This window comes from Vulpes vulpes, chromosome X, assembly GCF_048418805.1.
Source record: "Vulpes vulpes isolate BD-2025 chromosome X, VulVul3, whole genome shotgun sequence".
Lineage (NCBI taxonomy): Eukaryota > Metazoa > Chordata > Mammalia > Carnivora > Canidae > Vulpes > Vulpes vulpes.
In genome coordinates, this window is record NC_132796.1 from 9,304,072 (window position 1) to 9,323,927 (window position 19,856).

Sequence of the window (19,856 nt, forward strand, 5' to 3'; positions counted from 1 at the left end):
GAGGATACAGAGGGAGGTCAACAGCCTGCAGCTCGGACGAGGGCCCTCACCAGATGGATGATGCTGGCGCTCTGACCCGGGACTTCCATCCTTCAGAACTGGGCGAAATAAGTGTTTGTTGTGGAAGTCACCCGGTTTGTGAGATTTTGTTACGTAGCAGCCTGAGCGACTCTAACACCTATTTTTATCTGCTTTGCAATGTGCTGTGTCCAAAGTAAAACGGCCTCATGCGATGGTCTCTCAGACCGCTTTGCCAACTAATATCGTGTATCTGTAATTATCTGCCAACTTGGTCCGTCCACATTAGACGGCTTCGGAGGACCCCAAGACCACTGATTTATTTACGGTTATCAGGCAGGGGTGCCCATTCCATGGATTCCTTTAAATTGCGGGGAGGAGGCAGGGAGAGGACAAACCAAGGTGGACGGACCTCAACACTCAGAAGGCTTCAGTTTTGAGCACCTACTTGCGTTCTCCAAGGCAGCAAGAGAAAGGACCAAGACGCGCTGAAGACGTGCACGCATTCAACTGGGTACAAAGTCACACGAGTTCAACGTTTGAGACCTGATCACTTGGCTTCCGTTTCCTGAGAGCGATTATCGACAGAGGTGTCGGGGTCCTTTGGAAAATAAGCGTGCATGGGCCCAAATCTCGGAGCGTGATTTGGGAGATGCTACGTACGCACGACACGCCAAGGGTTTTGCTTTAAGTCTAGTTGGAGATACACAGTAGATGAACTCTTTCCAAAGGACGTGTAATCCATAAGGGTCACAAATAAAGACGTAAGCTGCTAGAGCCAACTATTTGACAACGTCTTTAAGCTTTACTGTACTTAATAGATGCCTTCCTCCTCCTCCTCCTCCTCCTCCTCCTCCTCCTCCTCCTCCTTCTTCTTCTTCTTCTTCTTCTTCTTCTTCTTCTTCTTCTTCCAGTGTGAAGAACAAAGACAATGTCATAAAAATTGGCTCTTGGCCATCCTAAAGCTTCTTCGATTAAAACACATCAACACATAAGGTTGAAGCTATTTTGGTGATTTATAAACCATAAAGCCCTTGAAGACAGCTTAAACATCTTCTGAAATGGATTAAGGGGAAGGGAAAGTGAAAACAATGCATCTCAGAAACCACAGCGTATTTTGACAGGAGGTTATGTACACGCTTTGTTGTAGGCAACAACCAAGAGCACATCGACAAATGGTTTTCATTTTAAATTCTTTGTACTCTTGGGTACTCACTCTTTCACCTTGAGAGGGCCCTCCGCGGAGTTCCGTGCACCTGGAGCCAGAACTCAGGCTGCTAGGAGCGTCTGGATGCCGGGTCCCCTCCAAAGCTCTGAATGTCCTGCTGCTCGGTTGACTCACCTCTGGTTGGCTCAACTCCAGAAGGGCCTCCCCGACTGTCCACGAATCCCACTCCGCTGTCTAGGCTTGGCCCCCAGCTCCTTTCACCCCTGCACTTGCGGGGTTGTGTCCTTCCTCCTCACACACATCCTATGCCTCAGCAAGACTCAGGACCCAAGTGTTTGAGGGATCCAAGCCGGGGGTAGGGGTGGGGGACCCAAGCATTAGGAAGGGCAAATGTCGGGATCCCTGGGTGGCGCAGCGGTTTGGCGCCTGCCTTTGGCCCAGGGCGCGATCCTGGAGACCCGGGATCGAATCCCACATCAGGCTCCCGGGGCATGGAGCCTGCTTCTCCCTCTGCCTGTGTCTCTGCCTCTCTCTCTCTCTCTCTCTGTATGACTATCATAAATAAATAAAAATTAAAAAAAAAAAGGAAGGGCAAATATCATGGCTGGGAAAAGGCAAAGCAAGCGTCTGGCGTCTCTCGAGAGAGAGGACGAGTGTGATCATGGCCCCGTTCCCAAGCCAGGGGCTCTGGGCCCCATCCTCACATCTGTTCCCAGCCCTGATTGGACACTGCAAGGTCTAGATGGTCTCTCAAACATAATCGGAAAGTACGGAGTACGTGAGGGGGACGGTGACCTGAGAGCCTGGGCGCCTCGGTCCTGAGGCCACCAGGGAACTGAAGGCCAGGCAAGGACGCACACTCTTTCCTCTGGTGAGGCTGCCTCTGCCCCCGAACCAGCTTTTTAGGTTCTGTCACCTTCTCATCCTAACCAGGACGGATGGGAGACATGGGTGGCACATCTGGGTGAAGTGGGAAATGGGGATGGGGAGAAGGTTCCATCAGTCCTCTGCGTCTTCCACTTGCGCCCAAGTGAGCAGAGAGCCCTGGCTAGGGGGCGGGCGCATCCCTCTTGGGACTCCAGGTGCCAGGGCTCAGGGGCAGCCGGTGACCCAAAGGAACACTGGAGGCCCCTCGGATCCTCTGAAGGCAAACAAAATCAGCCCATTTCACTGACTTGGTGGGAAGAAGGAGGACAGGAGCCCAAGCGACCCACCCCCCACTGGCAGGGTGGTAGGGAAGGGTGGAAGGGGACACGGGGTCCCCGAGTCCTGGCACGGGGTCCCAGGCCGGCTGGTGGCAGTGCCCTGGGAGCCGGGCGGGCTCCCCCCGCTTCGGGCGCACCCTCCTGCCTCCACCTCCCTCTCGGTTTCCTCTTTGGTTGTGGCCGCCACCGCGAGCCTCCTCGGGCCATGCCCCCCACTGAAGAGAAAGAGCAGCGGCTGCAGGTGGGAGTCTTGTGTCTGGAAGCGGTGGTTTTGTGTGTCGTGTTGGTTGATAACTGATCTCTTTGGCACACACCTGCAGTGAGTCCCCCCTGCCTCGGGGAGGGCGACCTTCCAGGCTCGTGAGACCTCCCCGGGGCCCCGGCCAGACCCCTCTGCCACCTTGGAATTCACATTCCCGGGGCAGCCCAGGGGGGGGGGGGCTCAGCGGTTCAGCGCCCCCTTTAGCCCAGGGTGTGATCCTGGAGACCCAGGGTCGACTCCCGCATCAGGCTCCCTGCATGGAGCCTGCTTCTCCCTCTGCCTGGGTCTCTGCCTCTCTCTCTCTCTCTCTATGTCTATCATGAATAAATAAATAAAAATATTTTTTAAAAAAGGAATTCACATTCCTTCTACTTAGCTCAGATTTTAACCATGTCAATTAAGAAACTGGTTAAGATCTGGTCCTCTGCCTTTAAGATTACCTTAATCTTGGATTGTAACCCATTTCTACCATGTTCACCATTTGGCTCAGTGGCTATATTTCTTTTTCTTTTTTTTATTTTTTAAAAATATTTTGTTTTTTTTATTTATTCATGAGAGACACACACAGAGAGAAGCAGAGAGACAGAGGGAGAAGCAGGCTCCATGTAGGGAGCCTGATGTGGGACTCAATCCTGGGACTCCAGGATCACACCCTGGGCTGAAGGTGGCACTAAACCGCTGAGCCACCTGGGATCCTCCTTCTTTCTTTTTTTTTTTTTTTTTAAGATTTTACTTATTTATTTATGAGAGACACAGAGAGAGAGGCAGAGACACAGGCAGAGGGAGAAGCAGGCCCCATGCAGGGAGCCCCATGTGGGACTCGATCCTGGGTCCTCAGGATCACATCCTGGGCCAAAGGCAGACGCTCAATCGCTGGGCCCCCCAGGCACTCCCAGTGGCTGTATGTCTCTACATGTACAAATATCCCTTCTCCCTCTTGGAGATTTATATTAATTAAATGTTTTGGAAGAGCCCAGACTTAACCTGACCGAGGAGCTTTGAGTTCCAGTCTCACAAGCAGCATCGTCCGGCAGCAGTGTGGTAGGATCTGGAAGGAGAGAGGAAGTCCTGGTGGCCTCGTGGCGGTCCCCTGACATCCCTAGGGGCCACCGGTGTGCAGGGGGAGGCGGGCAGTTGCTTCCACACACACAAAACGGCTCTGAGCGCGGCGAGCCCCCCGAGGGCCAAGGCCAGGCACGGCCGCCCAGGAAGCCACATCTGTCTCGTGTCACACACGACTGCTTCACCCCTCAGTGGCCAAGGCGGTGCAGTGGATCGTAGATTCCAGGCGCTTTCATAAGGGCGAGGTGCACGAGGTGACACCTTGAGCCAAAGCCTAGTAGCACCACCACGAGCCCATAACCGCGGCTCACTGTCCAGGGGGCCCGCACGGCCCAGGAGAGTCCCCGGGGCTGCTGTGGAAATGACAAGCAGTCTGCCGTCCGGTGGTCACCCTGGGACAGGGGGCGACACCCCGGGCCAGGCCCCCATGGAAGCCCACCAAGCAGGACGCCGTCACCAGTGGTATGCACGGAGTCCGAGTTCCAGCAGCGACAGAGCGACCTGTCTGTCGTAGGCCCGCATTTCCCACGACTTAGTGACCTCTGCCTAGAACCCCGGCAACTGAAATACCCGGTTCATGTATACCAGCGCGCTATGGCCTTAACACGGACTCCTCCCCACCGACACATCCTGATGCCTCCATTCGCGAGATGGTCGCCTCTCCAGAGCAGGCTGCCTAAGGAAACAGGACGCTCAACGTGAATCTGAAGCTCTCGAAAGTTCGGCTCGAATTCCCAAGGGCAGGTCCCCAAAGGGAGAGGCGGTGGGAAGAGAGTGAGGAGGATCTTAGGAAGAATAGTGTAGGAGGCGGACCCTGCTATGGAATGGGGTGTGGAGGAGGGGGGGGCAGGAGGGGGAGCAGGAGGGGGAGGAGGAGGAAGGGGAGGGGGAGGGAAGGAAGTCACACTTCTTTTTATTTTAAAGATTTTATTTATTCATTCATGAGAGACACAGAGAGAGGCAGAGACACAGGCAGAGGGAGAAGCAGGCCCCATGCAGGGAGCTCCATACGGGACTCGATCTCAGGACCCCGGGATCACGCCCTGGGCCGAAGGCAGAGGCTCAACCCCTGAGCCACCCGGGCGCCCCGGAAGTCACATTTCTTAAGCAGCCAATGCAAATTAATGCTTCCCTTATTCCATTGGACCCTGCGTGGCCTCCGAGGCTGTTGCGAGCTCCATCTCCCCGAGGACGAGGACGGGTAACTCAGAGAGATGGGGGAGCGCACAGGGTTAAGTCCGCTGCTTCTTCCCCAAACTGACCGGCTCCGTGCAACCAGCGCCGTGGGTTCTCCAGTTTTCCCGGGGACAAGAATCACCTAAGGGGCTCGGGGCCCAGGCGGGTCGCAGGCCTCCGAGCCACAGAGCCTGATCTCTGGGACCAGGGATCTGCATTTCCCCAACTGGCCCAGGCGCCTCTGTCGCAGCTGGTCTGGGAAGTGCTGCGCCTTCTTTGGGGACACCTGGCACTGTTAAGGGGGGGGTCACTTCAGCAAGCAAAGCCTGAGTTCCCCCAGCTATGCTCACGTTCTCTTTCCCCTTCTGTGCATAACCGGGGCGCTCTTAGCCCACCGCTAGGGAGCGGAGCTGCACCCGAGTGGCTCCCGCCCCTAATCCCCTCCTCCGCCCCACACCTGTTCGGGAGGGCGAGCCTTTGCATAGCATTGGCAGTTCTGCACGAGAACACCGGGCAGATTTAGGTCTGGATTCGAGGTCCTTCCAGGCCTGACGAGGAGAGGACACGTCGCAGAGCGCCACCTAGTGGAACCTCGCGGCTGCTGATGGTCCTCTCCTGAGCCCCTTGGCGGAGTCCCCAAAGCCAGGTGTGGGGCGAAAATCTAATAGGTACCATCTTTTCGAAAGTGTGTTTGTGGCTATTTTATCGCATCCCCATTGTGTTAACACAGAAATCTGTAGGGATGTGTGTTCATTGTTGTTTCCTGATGAGAGGACAAGGTCAAAAAGTGTTGAAGACCATAGATGATCAAGTCTTTCTGTTGACCATTTATTTCCATTGCTTCCGTGGTGTCTCAACATGGGGGGGGGGGGGGGGTCATGGTCATGCGTCTCCCTTTGCAAGCGCAGGTGTGGATGAAAAACCCGAGTTCACTGGGTGAGCAGCCCTCATCCCCTAAGACGTATTGCTGTTTTTCTATGGACGGTGGCCGCCAACGCTACACTGTGCTTTAAGCAAAGATGGGACAACCTCTTCCATGTCCCCGACTCTCCCACTCTCAACCTCTCTTGCTGAGCACCCTCCACTCGCAGCTCTGAATAATCTGACCACTAACCGCTCTCCCCTGCCACCATGCCCACCCAGTGAGTTGATGAACACTGTCGCTGGGTGCGCATGGTGCTTGGGGGCCCCATGCCTGCGTCCCACAAAGGTCACCAACTCAAAGATCATGGTATGCTCACTCGCTTATACATCCCTTATATACATCTGGGATATATATACATCTGTAGATGTGTGGCTCTGCGTGCATTTGCACACACATATATATGCACGGGTGTGTATATTTGTGCTTATGTGCATGTATGCGTGCTATTAAAATTGCTAAGTCTAACTTCTGCATAGGTTACTTGTAAAACTAAGTGACCTCATCCATGACAAGCGCTCAGCCTGGAGTCTGATATCTACCGCGTGCTCCATGAATATTAGCTTATGTTATTATTTTCATTTTATTACCTTAGATATATGATCATTTTTATATTCCAAAACGGTGGATATTTTTATTTTTTTTAAACGGTGGATACTTTTAATCTTTTTTTTTTTTTTAGTCCATAGTATCTGAGCATTTTCTTCTACTAACCATTTCTGCCGTGTATAAATTTTATGCTCAACATTTCATCCACTATATTCATACTCTGCTTTAAGATCCTTTCATGTAAGGAGCGACACCCGGTTTGTTAGCTTTTCCATCCATTACCTATTCTCTTTTTTTTTTTTTTTTGTATATTTTTTATTGGAGTTCAATTTGCCAACATAGAGCATAACACCCAGTGCTCATCCCGTCCAGTCCCCCCCTCAGTGCCTGTCACCCAGTCACCCCCACCCCCTGCCCTCCTCCCCTTCCACCACCCCTAGTTCGTTTCCCAGAGTTAGGAGTCTCTCATGTTCTGTCTCCCTTACTGATATTTCCCACTCATTTTTCTCCTTTCCCCTTTATTCCCTTTCACTATTTTTTATATTCCCCAAATGAATGAGACCATATAATGTTTGTCCTTCTCCGATTGACTTATTTCACTCAGCATAATACCCTCCAGTTCCATCCACGTCAAAGCAAATGGTGGGCATTCGTCGTTTCTAATGGCTGAGGAATATTCCATTGTATCCATAGACCACAGCTTCTTTATCCATCATCTGTCGATGGACACCGAGGCTCCTTCCACAGTTTGGCTATTGCAGACATTGCTGCTAGAAACATCGGGGTGCAGGTGTCCCGGCGTTTCACTGCATCTGTATCTTTGGGGTAAATCCCCAGCAGTGCAATTGCTGGGTCGTAGGGCAGGTCTATTTTTAACTCTTTGAGGAACCTCCACACAGTTTTCCAGAGTGGCTGCACCAGTTCCCATTCCCACCAACAGTGCAGGAGGGTTCCCCTTTCCCCACATCCTCTCCAACATGTGTTGTTTCCTGTCTTGTTAATGTTCCCCATTCTGACTGGTGTGAGGTGGGATCTCATGGTGGTTTTGATTTGTATTTCCCTGATGGCAAGTGATGCAGAGCATTTTCTCATGTGCATGTTGGCCATGTCCATGTCTTCCTCTGTGAGATTTCTCTTCATGTCTTTTGCCCATTTCATGATTGGATTGTTTGTTTCTTTGCTGTTGAGTTTAATAAGTTCTTTATAGATCTTGGATACTAGCCCTTTATCTGATGGGTCATTTGCAAATAGCTTCTCCCATTCTGGAGGTTGTCTTTGAGTTTTGTTGACTGTTTCTTTTGCTGGGCAGAAGCTTTTTATCCTGATTAAGTCCCAATAGTTCGTTTTTGCTTTTGTCCATTACCTATTCCCAATCACTGTTTGGTCTACTCTTGTTTTCTTTGGCTATAACTCCATCAAACTTTCCAGAAATGTCTCAGATACCCAGAGCTCATTTCTGGAGGCTTTTTTAAATATAATTTTTCATTTTCCATAATCTATCTAAGCACGAGAATGCTGACCACTTCCTGCTTAAAATTTATTTGAGGAAAGTCCCTTTTTGTTGCTCCAAGTTCCTATATTTCCCCAGTTCTGCTTTTTCCTATGATCCTCCAAGAAGAAACATAAGAAAATCCAAAAGTATGAAGTAGAGTCAAATGTCAGTTTGCATGAAACTGTGAAGGTTCTTTTTTCTTTAAGATTTTATTTATTTATTTGAGAGAGAGCATGAGCAGAGTGAGGGGTATAGGCAGACTTCCCATGGAACAGGATCTGCCCTCCCATGCAGGGCTCGATCCCAGGACTCCAGGATCATGACCTGAGCCGAAGGCAGACGCTTAACTGAGCCACCCAGATGCCCCCACCTCATGATAGTTCTTTATCTGCAACATTCAGAATTGAATTCTGATATTTGCCCTAACTCTGGGTATAGCTGATCTTCTCCATTGTCACATGGGAGTTTACATTTTTCCTGATACAGCCTGTTTTCATGAAATTTCATTTGAAGGCCTTCTTTTAAAAAAAAAGGGGGGGGGGGATCCCTGGGTGGCTCAGCAGTTTAATGCCTCCCTTCAGCCCAGGGCCTGATCCTGGAGTCCCAGGATCGAGTCCCACATTGGGCTCCCTGCAAGGAGCCTGCTTCTTCCTCTGCCTGTGTGTCTGCCTCTCTGTGTGTCTCTCATGAATAAATAAATAAAATCTTTTTTAAAAAGTCCCCCCAAAAATCATTGCCAAGACCAATGTCAAGGAGCTTTCCCCCTATGTTTCCTTTAAGGAGTTTGATGGTTTCACTTTCTACGTTTAAGTCTTTAATCCGCGCCAGCAGAATGGTGGGAGAGGCCTGTCCCATGAATCACGAGAGTCGCACCCGCAGATTCTCAGGCTGGGGATGATACCAGGATATCTCAGCAGGGAGGACACATTTACAGTGAGGCGGTCACAGAGACTGAGCTAGTGACTCCCTCACCTGTCACAGTAGCTTGTTAACCTTAGTCACACCTTGAAACTACCTAGGGCGCTGTAAAAATCCCATACCTGGGCCCCACATACGCAGATTGTGACCGAATTGGTCTGAATTGGTCCGGGGGATAGCCAGGCCTTTTGGATTTTAGGCCCACGGCTGATTCCAGCACGCAGGCCAAGCTGAGAACCGATGACTGCTCCCCCACAGCTGGTTCCCAGACTGGAGCATGCAGCAGCCACCCGAGGGGCTTGTGAACCCTCTCCTGGCTGGTCCCTCATCAGTTCCCGATTCAGTAGGTCTGGAGTTGAGCCTGAGAACCTGCACCCCTAACCGGCTGGGGCCCACGGGATGCTGATGCTGCTGGGCGGGAACCCCACCTTGGAAACCCGAGCCCTCCTTCAGCTGCCCTGCCCTGGGGCTCCTGGGTGTGTCTATACCTGCGTCCTGGCGGCTGCATTTTAAATAAGAGTCAGATGATCCCCAAGCAAGTGATCTAAAGACCAGTCTTTGCAAAACCATCGCGTCCACGCTGACCTTCAGCTCTGTGCACGCTGCCTTGGGGGACGTGTGCGGGGTAAGTTATTCGGATTTTGTGTTCTAAAGGCCTACCCGTCTTAGGGGATCATGGGGGGCTTGGGGGAGGTAAAGCAATGCAAGGACCTCTGGGTCCCCAGGGAGGGAAGGGGAGAAGGCTGCTTCTGGATCCATTTGGAAGAGGGAAGGGAATAGGCGGGCCCATTGCTGGTTCTGAGAAAGGTGGGACTGGGCCAACTTTATGTGCAGAATGATCATGAAATGGATGGTGCGTGCACACACACATGCCACCCCGGTGTGTCACTACATCAGACCCGGGAACTGCACGCAAGCCCTGGGGTGCAAGGCTCCCCCAGGCTCTGAAAGTCCGAGTTAGGCTTTGGGAGAGTCGGGTAGGATGAAGCTCAGCGATGAAAATGCAAGTGACTCCTAGAAAATCAGGGTTCCTTTCTGCACACGGCGGTGGGTACACTGACGGCCACAGACACGGGCCACGGTTCCACCACTTGAGCATTTTCTACCTGGCTCCATTCCCTATATAATCCGGCTTTGTTTTCTCAAAATCAAACTCAGTGGACTTGGAATATACGTTGGGAAGTCTGAGCTTCATTTCCTATCACTCCAGATCCATGAAATGAAGCCTTCTCTAGCTCGTTGCTTACTTAAAATTCTCTATCTACTTCCAGGCGGGGCACCAAATGTTGATAGTTTCGCAGGGTTCGCTTTTCTTAAATCTTTACACCCTTTTGAGGCCCATAGGCCAAACCACGAATAACACTTATTTTTATTTAGCAACGTGGGTTGCCGTCACGGAAACGGCCCCCAAACGAGGAATAAAGCTTTTATACACGTGCGGATTTTTATCCACTTCTACGGCGATTTAAATTTTCACACGCCTGTGGCCTTGTCACGCACAAAGGACCCATCCGCCTGGTTCAGGGAGACCGAAATAGTGGGCCGGGAGCGCCACCTGGTGGCAGCGTGCCTACTAACGCCTTTGCCTTTGGCGGGATCTTCTAGAAGGTCTGTGACCTGGAAGGAGGTTCCGCAGGCCCTTTGGGGTGCAGAGGCAGAAGGGAAGAAGCAAAAATGGTCTTTTCCAACTCTAAGAACACCCCTTTGAGAGAGCTGGAGATTGGAGAAGGCGAATTAGAAGGGAAGAGAAAAGAAAACATGTACATGGTACTTGGGATGGTGGGGAATCAGATGGGGGGCAACATGGTACTTGGGATGGTGGGGAATCAGATGAAGACTTTATGGAGCCTTCCTCTCCCCTCGAGCCCTGGGCCTCCAACCAACAGGTTGTTCTCCTGCTTCGACTGTTCCCCAAAGCTCGCCCGTTTCCAGACTCTGGTATGGAACCTGTTCCCCGAGCCAACGCTCTTGCCCCCAAGGATCCAGCCTCACCTCCTCTGTCCCAGAGAAGCTGGAGGCTCCCCGACACCCACTTGTTCCAATGCAGAATGTTCTGTGTCACGGTGTCCGGCACCTTCGCACAAAACCAAGGTTCTTCCCCCGAAGAGCCTGTGCACCCAGATGCCTATCCTGTTCCTCAAGGAGAGCTGGGCCCCCCTTAGGGGTTTCTTCCCCTTGGAGAGTTAAAACCCGGGCAGCCCGGGTGGCTCAGCGGTTTAGCGCCTGCCTTCGGCCCAGGGCCTGATCCTAGAGTCCCGGGATCGAGTCCCGTGTTGGGCTCCCTGTGTGGAGCCTGCTTCTCCCTCTGCCTGTGTCTCTGCCTCTCTGTGTGTGTGTGTGTGTGTGTCTCATTAATAAATAAATAAAATCTTTAAAAAAAAAAAAAAGAAAGAAAGTTAAAACCCCACCCAGCCTGCTCCTGGCTCGCTGCCTTTTCCGGCTCAGAAACCCTGCCCATCGGGGGTGTACCCTACGTGCTGAACAAACACGCTCTTGCATTCTGCAGGCCCTTCTCCTCACCTGCACACGGCTCCGTTACAGTCTCTTTCCTTCCAAAGATGTTTGTTGGTGGCACTGTTCGTAATTAAAAAAAAAAAAAATTAGGACAAACCCAAATGTCAATCAATGGGAGATTCATTAAGTAAAATGTTATATCCGTACGGTGCGTCCAGCCAGGCCACTGCAAATCAGAATAATGATAATAAGACAGATCTACCGATTCAAAGCAGGGCCACGTGGAAAAACTGGTGCAGACTAGCACCTGTCACGCGGTCCCATTTGTGCAAAAGGATTGTGTGTAACGCTGGGTCACTATACACAGAGGGACTCTCTTGAAGGTCGTAGGCCAAATCGTCAATATCGGTTTTCTTTGACGAGTGGCATTTGAAGGGCCTTCGTCTTACACGTTATACGTGCTGATTTTGAATGCTTAGGACCATGTAGTAATATTATAATCAGAAAAGATTTATATGCACATGTGTATACACACACACACACACACACACACACACATACTTTAAAAAATTTCCCTTGGGGACGCCTGGGTGGTTCAGTGGTTTAGCACCTGCCTTCGGCCCAGGTCGTGACCCCAGGGTCCCGGGATCAAGTCCCGAATCAGGCTCCCTGCATAGGGCCTGCTTCTCCCTCTGCCTGTGTCCCTGCCTCTCTCTGTGTGTCTCTCATGAACAAATCAATAAAATCTTTTAAAAACTAAAAAAAAAAAGATATTAATAAATAAATATTTTTTTTAAAAAACCTTCCCTTAATTTTACCGATGTAATCGTCTGTGCCTCCCTTCCATTTTTACCAATATTTGTCAACTGATCGGTGCACAAGGCTGAGCTGCCTGAGAAAAAACAGCCCTCGGACTCCAAAGGTTTACACAGTCTGGTAGAGAATGGAAAATGGACCCAAGAAAATAAAGCGTAGGGCAGCCTGTGACAAGTGCCACAGGGCTCTCGGTTCATGTGGGCAAATTACTGGACCTTTGCAAGCCTGCTTCCTCCTCCGAAAACAGATGGCATAGTAAGCACCGGATGGCATACTAAGCACCAAAGCTGAGTGTGGGCTGCACAGGGGCAGAGCCTGGAGGGGGCCTGGGATGCCAGGAGAGATGCAAGGGGCCTGGGGCCACCGAGCCCCCTCTGTGTTGTGCAGGGCGCCGAGCGCTCAGGGCCCAAGGGCCGCACCGGGTCACCGCATGCAAGCTCCGGCGACTTTCCAAAGCGGGGCGCAGGGTGGGCAGGTGCACACCTGCCCGGGGAAGCGTGGGGAAGGCTGCAGACTGAGGGCGGGCAGCGGGGGGCGGTGGCCTGAGGTCCGAGGCTACTGAGAGGGAGAGACGGGGAAAGACTGGGTCTAGGTTGCAGAGAAGCTCGCGTGCCAGCTGCCGGGCCGTGCTTCTGATGGCGGTGGGAGCCGGGAGGGTGGCAGCCCGCGCACCCTTTCCAGAAGCTTCATGGGTATGCTGGGCTCACTGCTGAGTGGGCTCAGGGGACAGGGTCTGCCCTCACCCCCCAGCACTGTGAAGCCCCTTAGCACCTGGATTTTTTTTTAAGATTCTATTTATTTATTTATTCATGAGAGGCACAGAGAGAGGCAGAGACGCAGGCAGAGGGACAAGCAGGCCCCATGCAGGGAGCCCGACGTGGGACTCAACCCCCCGGACCCCAGGATCACACCCTGGGCTGAAGGCGGCACTAAACCACTGGGCCACCCGGGCTGCCCAGCACCTGGCTTTTGATCCTACTCTCACCAATGCTCTGTCGAATGTCGCTGGTAATCTTCTGGTCACCAGAGCAGGTGTCGTTCTAGGTCCCTGGGTCCCGTCTGCCCCTGGAGCACCCGATACAGGTCAGAGCCCGCTTGCGCCGTCAGAGTAACCTGACTGTCTGAACCTCTTGGCGTTTTAGTTCCTACCTATGAAAACGGAATAACCACAGTCCCTCGGGGAGGGGGTTCCCGGGAGGGGTGGGGAAGCCAGGGAGGGCCCGTCGGGGCGCACAGTGAGCTCCACCTCCCTTTACTCCAGAAACTTCTGTGTGGCTTGCCCTGATGCTACAGCCCCTGGGCTGGGTGCCTGGGGTACAAGGATAGGTCCCTGCCCTCGGGGAGCCCCCAGTCCTGAGCGGGGCGCACACTAATCTGTAAACAAATGCCGAGTTTGAAAAAAGGGAAGCAGAGGATGCTTGGCCTCTGAGAGCGCCTGCGTGAGGCCGTGAAGCCGGGCCTGCTGGGCTGCGTAGACCAGGCCGCTCGAGGCGGTGCCCCCCAAACTGCGTCTGGAGGAGTCACAGAAGGGGGCCAAGTTTGGGGGCGCCCGGGAGGCTCAGGGGTACAGCGTCTGCCTTCGGCCCTGGGCGTGACCCCAGGGTCCTGGGATCGAGTCCCGCATCGGGGTCCCCACGGGGAGCCTGCTTCTCCCTCTGCCTGGGTCTCTGCCTCTCTCTGTGTGTCTCCCATGAATAAATAACATCTTAAAAAGGAAAAAAAGAAAAAGGAGCGAAGAGCGGGTGGGGGGATGACATGGGGCAGTGTGCGTGGCACTTGGGAGGGGAGATGGAGGACGGGCTCAGGAGGGGGCTTGCGCTCGGGAGCTGGAAGGGAAACAGAGCTCCAAAGAAGGGTCGAGGGTCGTGTTGATCCAGCCAGCGCTGTGCTCTGGGGTGTGTGGACCTGCGCGCTCCCCCCCACCCCGCCCTCCCCCCCCCTTCTCTGCTGTACACACCGTGGGCCTGTGACATTTTACTTAATCTCCTATCGATTGACATTTGGGTTTGTCCTTTTTCCCTAAATTACCAGCAATGCCACAGCAAGCATCTTTGGGGGGGGGGGGGGTGGATCAACACATCACGAGTGTCCACACCTTCCACCTTGATCTGCTGCTTCTTCGGAAAAAGCTTTGCTTCCCTTCGTGTAGTGTTTTCAGCGGGAAGCTTCAGGTTTTCTTGCAGGTGTCTTGACTCCCGTGTGCACGCAGGGAATCTTAGCCTCGCTCCGTTTATATGGTCGTGTATTTTCTTTGGAATGTTTATTTATTTATTTATTTATTTATTTATTTATTTATTTATTTATTTTTAAAGATGTTATTTATTCATGAGAGACACACAGAGGGCGGCAGAGACACAGGCAGAGGGAGAAGCGGGCTCCCTGCGGGGAGCCCGACGTGGGACTGGATCCAGGGACCCTGGGGTCACGGCCTGGGCCTAAGGCAGACGTTCAACCGCTGAGCCACCCAGGGGTCCCTCTTCCCTGTAGCGCCCCCACCCAGTTTCCCCTGTGGTTGGCGTCTTCTGCTGCTGTGCCACGGTCGTCGATATGTTATTATTAGTGGAAGCCCCACTTTATTCCGGCTTCATTCGTTTCTCCGTAATGTTCACAACACATGACACGGGGAGCCGGCATGTCTCCTGGGCCCCTACGAGCTGTGACCGTCGCTCGCCTTGGCCTTGGCCCTGATGACCCTGCCCGTTTTGAAGACGACTGGTCCGGGATTTTGTAGCTCACTCCTCACTCGGGGCTTTTGCCCTGTTCTTCTCGTGATCACACTGGGGTTATGGGTTTTGAGGAGCAAGAGGCACAGGGGTGAGGTGTCCTTCTTGACGCATCGTATCAGGGACACCTGTTAGCAGCAAAATTATCTTTCTATTTGCCCGCTGATGTCTGTTAAGCTCAAACATGGGTTTCTACTGGCATCTCCAACCAACCCAGTGCCCCGGGGTTCATTCTGTCCCCCTCACCCCCCACCGCCGCATAAGCTCTATTTTTTTTTAAAGATTCAGTTATTTATTCAGGAGAGACACAGACACAGAAAGAGAGGCAGAGCCACAGGTGGAAGGAGAAGCAGGCTCCCTGCGGGCCCGATGCGGGACTCGATCCCGGGACCCCGGGGTCACGTCCTGGGCTGGGCCTAAGGCAGCCGCTCAACCACTGACCCCCCAGAGGGCCCTGTCTGCGGCTTCTGAGTTTCCTCCTGAACTTGGCACAGGCCAGGCCCTTGTCCGAGACCCGCGTGGCGCGTGTCTGTATGCTGCTCCCCTCGGGCCATCTCCTCTTCTTCAGGATGCAGAAATGAGGCTTTGTCCGGGGAAAGGAAGGAGCACTCTGTGTCGGGGTGGGGGGGGGTTATGTGTGCCTCGCGAGTCAGGGGACTCTCACGGGTACACGTCTTACGAGGCCTTCCTGTTTCACTCATCCCTTTTGGCTCAGGAACACCTGGGGTGGGAGGAACATCTGGGGTGGGAGCAACACCCGGGGTCGGCCCCAACTCTGCGTTGGCGGATGGAGAAGGGCCGAGTGGACGTCAGCGCACACGCCTCGCGTCCCCGGACAGAGAAGGCCGCGCGAGTCGGGTGGGGAGCAAGACCGCGGGGTTGGTGGGAGCCAGGCAGGCTGGATCCAGTTTGGCTTTGGGCTGGGGGCATTTCGTGAAGGGAGAAGTCGAAAGCGCACAGAGCAGAAGTGTGCCACCCGGTTCCGAGACTCGGCTCCGCCGCTGCTGTCCTCCTGACCTTTGCCTTCGGTTCCCACACCCCCTGAAACCGGGGGCCCTTTGGCCTCCAAAGTGCTCCGGCCCCCTGCGGTGTCCTGGCCCAGTATCCAGACACTAGGCTTCAAGAAACGCAGGAATGGGTGGCAGCAGAGGGAAAGACCCAGGTCTTCAGATACTTGGCCCGCAACCTGGGGCTGCCTCGAGAAGGGAATTTGCAGAGGACCGCCTTGTCCCTGCTTGTGCAGTCGGACGTGCTGTGGAAAGGAGACCGTCCTCTTCGTCATGCTGAAATAAGCTTCAATTTGGTTTAGCTGAGCCGCCGTGTACAGTTGCACAGGTTGTCCACTGCTAAAGAGTAGTTGGCCGTATGGTCAAGTGAGGCTGTCCTCTAGCCCTCCCTCTTTGTACCTAGCTCTGTGCCCTGATCTAGGGCGACATTAGCCACAGGAGGAATGCCTTTAGCCAACTTTTTCATGACAGGGCTGCCATTCTCTAATGGGTATTGAGGTATCCTATAGACAAGCACTTTAAGCTTTTGTTGGAAATGAGACATAATAGTACAAATGGAAAAGAACTGCAGTTGCGACTAAGCATACGGGGCCACGTGCGTGTCTGAGCACTAACGCTGAGTGCTCTGGAGGGTGGGTTAAGGGACTCAGGAGTGAGGGAGGGGTGGGGAGTGGAGAAAAAACTATGGAAGTGTGGGAACAGGTGCACGAGGACCATGAGATGGACAGGAGCCGCTACCTGTGGCAGAGTCCCGTGGCCCTTGTCACCCATATCTGCGCCAACCAGGGAGGGACCGTGGGCTTGGAGGCGCCCTGGGAAGCTGCCATCAGCCTCCGAGATGTGGGCCCACAAAGCAGCCATGCCCTCGGGAGCTCTGCACCTCAATTTACTTATTTATTTAGATTTTATTTATTTATTTAATTTCTTTACTCATGAGAGACACACAGAGAGAGGCAGGGACACAGGCAGAGGGAGAAGCAGGCTCCATGCAGGGAGTCCGATGTGGGACTCATCCCAGGACCCCGGGATCGCAACCTGGGCTGAAGGCAGATGCTGAGCCACACAGGCGCCCTGCTGCACCCCAATTTAAAGCCAGCACGGACTCCCATCAGATCTGGCTTTGCTGTCTAGGGATTCTCTGGTGCATTTCTTCATCGAAATCCTTTGCTTAAGAAATGGTTCTTTTCCAGGACTCCTTCCACTGGGGCCTTTCCTATATTTTATGTTGATTCTTGGGGGGACCAGCAACTGGTGCCAGGTACCCGGGGCTGCCCTAGGTCTTGAGCCTTCTCCAGGGCCCGCCCCCCGCCCATGTGGGCCACAGCCGGGGCAAGGGAGCAGTGACAGCTCTGCCGGTGGAGTGTTGACCCGTGCCAGGTGCTGCTCTGAGACCAGCATGGCTTAGTCCTCGAAGCCAGCGGATGAGGACGATGCTGGGGGGTTTTCTCCCCATTTGAGAGATGGGAAAAGCGAGGCTCAGAGAGGTTCGTCCGAACAGGTGCACGTTGGCCGACTGGAGCGCTTCATGATGGATCATTTCCATTCTGAAATAAAGACCAGTGTCAGCAGGGCAGCAAGAGGAAGAGAGGAAGGGGGCGGCCGAGACGTACGCCCTGGCGGCCTGGCCCCGGAAGGCCGGTCCTGGGGCTCAGGCTGAGGATCCCCCCGCCCTTTCCACATGGGGCTGAGCTTCCCGTCTGCAGCGACCCTCTGGCCCCGCCGTCCATTTCATTGTCATCTCTCAAGGTCACTGGTTGTGCAGGAAAACCCGCGGAGCCTCGTTGGCCTTGAACAAGTGGCTCATCTTCACGAGCATGCCTGGCACTGGCACCCACCAGGCCTTCAGCAAGTGTCGCCCCGCCGTGTGCCACGCTTCCGAGCGCCCGGATGACGGATCTGTAATGGGCCGACACTTGGTGGCCCGGGAGCCAGGGCATGTGTGTCTGGCCTTCCCAGAAAGGCTGCCCAGGAGTCCAGCCTGACGTTCAGGCCACTGCTGGCCGTCAGTTCTACTTACTACTTTTTAAAAGATTTGACTGAAAAAAAAATAAAATAAAATAAAAAATAAAAAGATTTGACTGCTTTATTAGAGAGAGAACGGGTGATAGAGCACGAGGGAAGGGGGCAGCGGTGGAGGGAGAAGCAGACTGCCCGCTGGGCAGGGAGCCCGACCCGAGGACCCCGGGATCAGGACCTGAGCCGAAGGCAGAGCTTCACCGAGAGCCCCCCAGGTGCCCCTTTACTTATCTTCAGAAGCTATTTCTGAGCAAATGGTTCAAGGGAAACCGAGAGCCGGGGTGGCGCGGACATGAGATCCCTGAGCTCGCTGTCACGAAGGCTTCTGGGGAGTCTATGAAGCCACAGGCTGTGTTGCCTGGTGTCATGGGAACCCGGGGGGGGGCGGATAATAATGACACAACATGTGCGATACCGCATGTGTGTGCGTGTGTGTGAAAACGTCCCCCCTTCACTTGATGGGATGAGCCCTGGGTGTTATTCTGTATGTTGGCAAATTGAACACCAATAAAAAATAAATTAAAAACAAAAAACAAAAAACTTCCCCCCTCCCCACCCTGTCCCCAGTGTAGGGCGAGATGAAGCACACCCATCCCATCCCAAATGATTCTCTTGGCCGGGGGTCGGCCAGTGTTCTCTGTGAAGTAAATATTTTAGGCTTCACGGGCCAAGAGGCACATTGAAGACATTATGTAGGTACTTCCGTCGTACGAGAAAAACACATCGCACAATTATTTATTTTTATTACTATTATTTTTTTGAAGATTTTATTTTTATTTATTTATGAGAGAGAGAGAGAGAGAGAGAGAGAGGCAGAGACACAGGCAGAGGGAGAAGCAGGCTCCATGCCGGGAGCCCGACGCGGGACTCGATCCCAGGACTCCAGGATCAGGCCCTGGGCCAAAGGCAGGCACGAAACCGCTGAGCCACCCAGGGATCCCCCCACACAATTATTTAATGGATAAAAATCAAAACGGAGTAAGCACTCCGTTGGTGGACTTTTTTGGTGATCGAGGTCTAATAAGGACAAGAACGGAATTCTTTTGGGGGGTGATCGCGTCGTGTGATTGAAGTTTAAAGTCGGTGTTCTTTAGCAGCAGACCGGTTGCAAGTGTTTATTTGTAAAAATTACTCTTCCCTCCCCCATCCCGTGCCCTGGGGCCGGCTTGGGCCCACACGCTGTGGTTTGCGGACCCCAACGCTCAGTTAAACCTTCTGAGGCCCTCGGTTCCACTTCACCTGTCAGACCAAATCAGGAAACTGAGTCTCCGTGCCTGGTGCGTGCTCATCCAGCCCCACGCTGGCCCATTCACCAAACGTTTGTTGGGCTTAGGCCATGTGCCAGGTGCCGGCTGAGGTGCAGGGACACCCGGGGGACAGGCCCCACGGAGCCCCACACCTCCCTTGCTATGAGCTGTCTTGGAAATGAGTGGGACAAAGCCAAGGCGACGCAAGTGTTATTTAACCGTGAATCATACAACAACAAGCGGGGTTTGGGCAACCCTAAACTGACCTCAGAGTTGTGAAGTTTACAAAAACACACTAAAGCTTGCGAAGCGGAAGAAAAAAATTCCCTGTTTCTCTCCTTCATTTTCCCCTGATCCTAGACTCCAGAGCAAAGCGATGTTAACATCTTTTTTTGAGATGTTATTTATTTATTCATGAGAGACACAGAGAGAAAGAGAGACAGAGACACGGGCAGAGGGAGAAGCAGGGTCCCTGCGGGGAGCCCGATGCGGGACTCGATCCCGGGACCCCCAGGATCACACCGTGAGCCACCAACTGCCGAGCCACCCCGGTGCCCCCCACCCCGATGTTAACATTTTGGTGAGGATCCTTGCAGCCATCTCCCCACCCCCCGACATACACCCCAAAATACACAAACTCACACATACACACACCCAACCCCATATGTGTTATATTTGTGTCACTTACTCAAATTATTTTATAAATAACTTTCTCCCCTCCCCGTGAATTTCAGTTTTGAAATTTGAAAGCACAGTCAATAAATGATTTGGCAACAGTTAAGAAATCACAAGTTCCCTTCTTCTCACATAAAGTTCTGCAA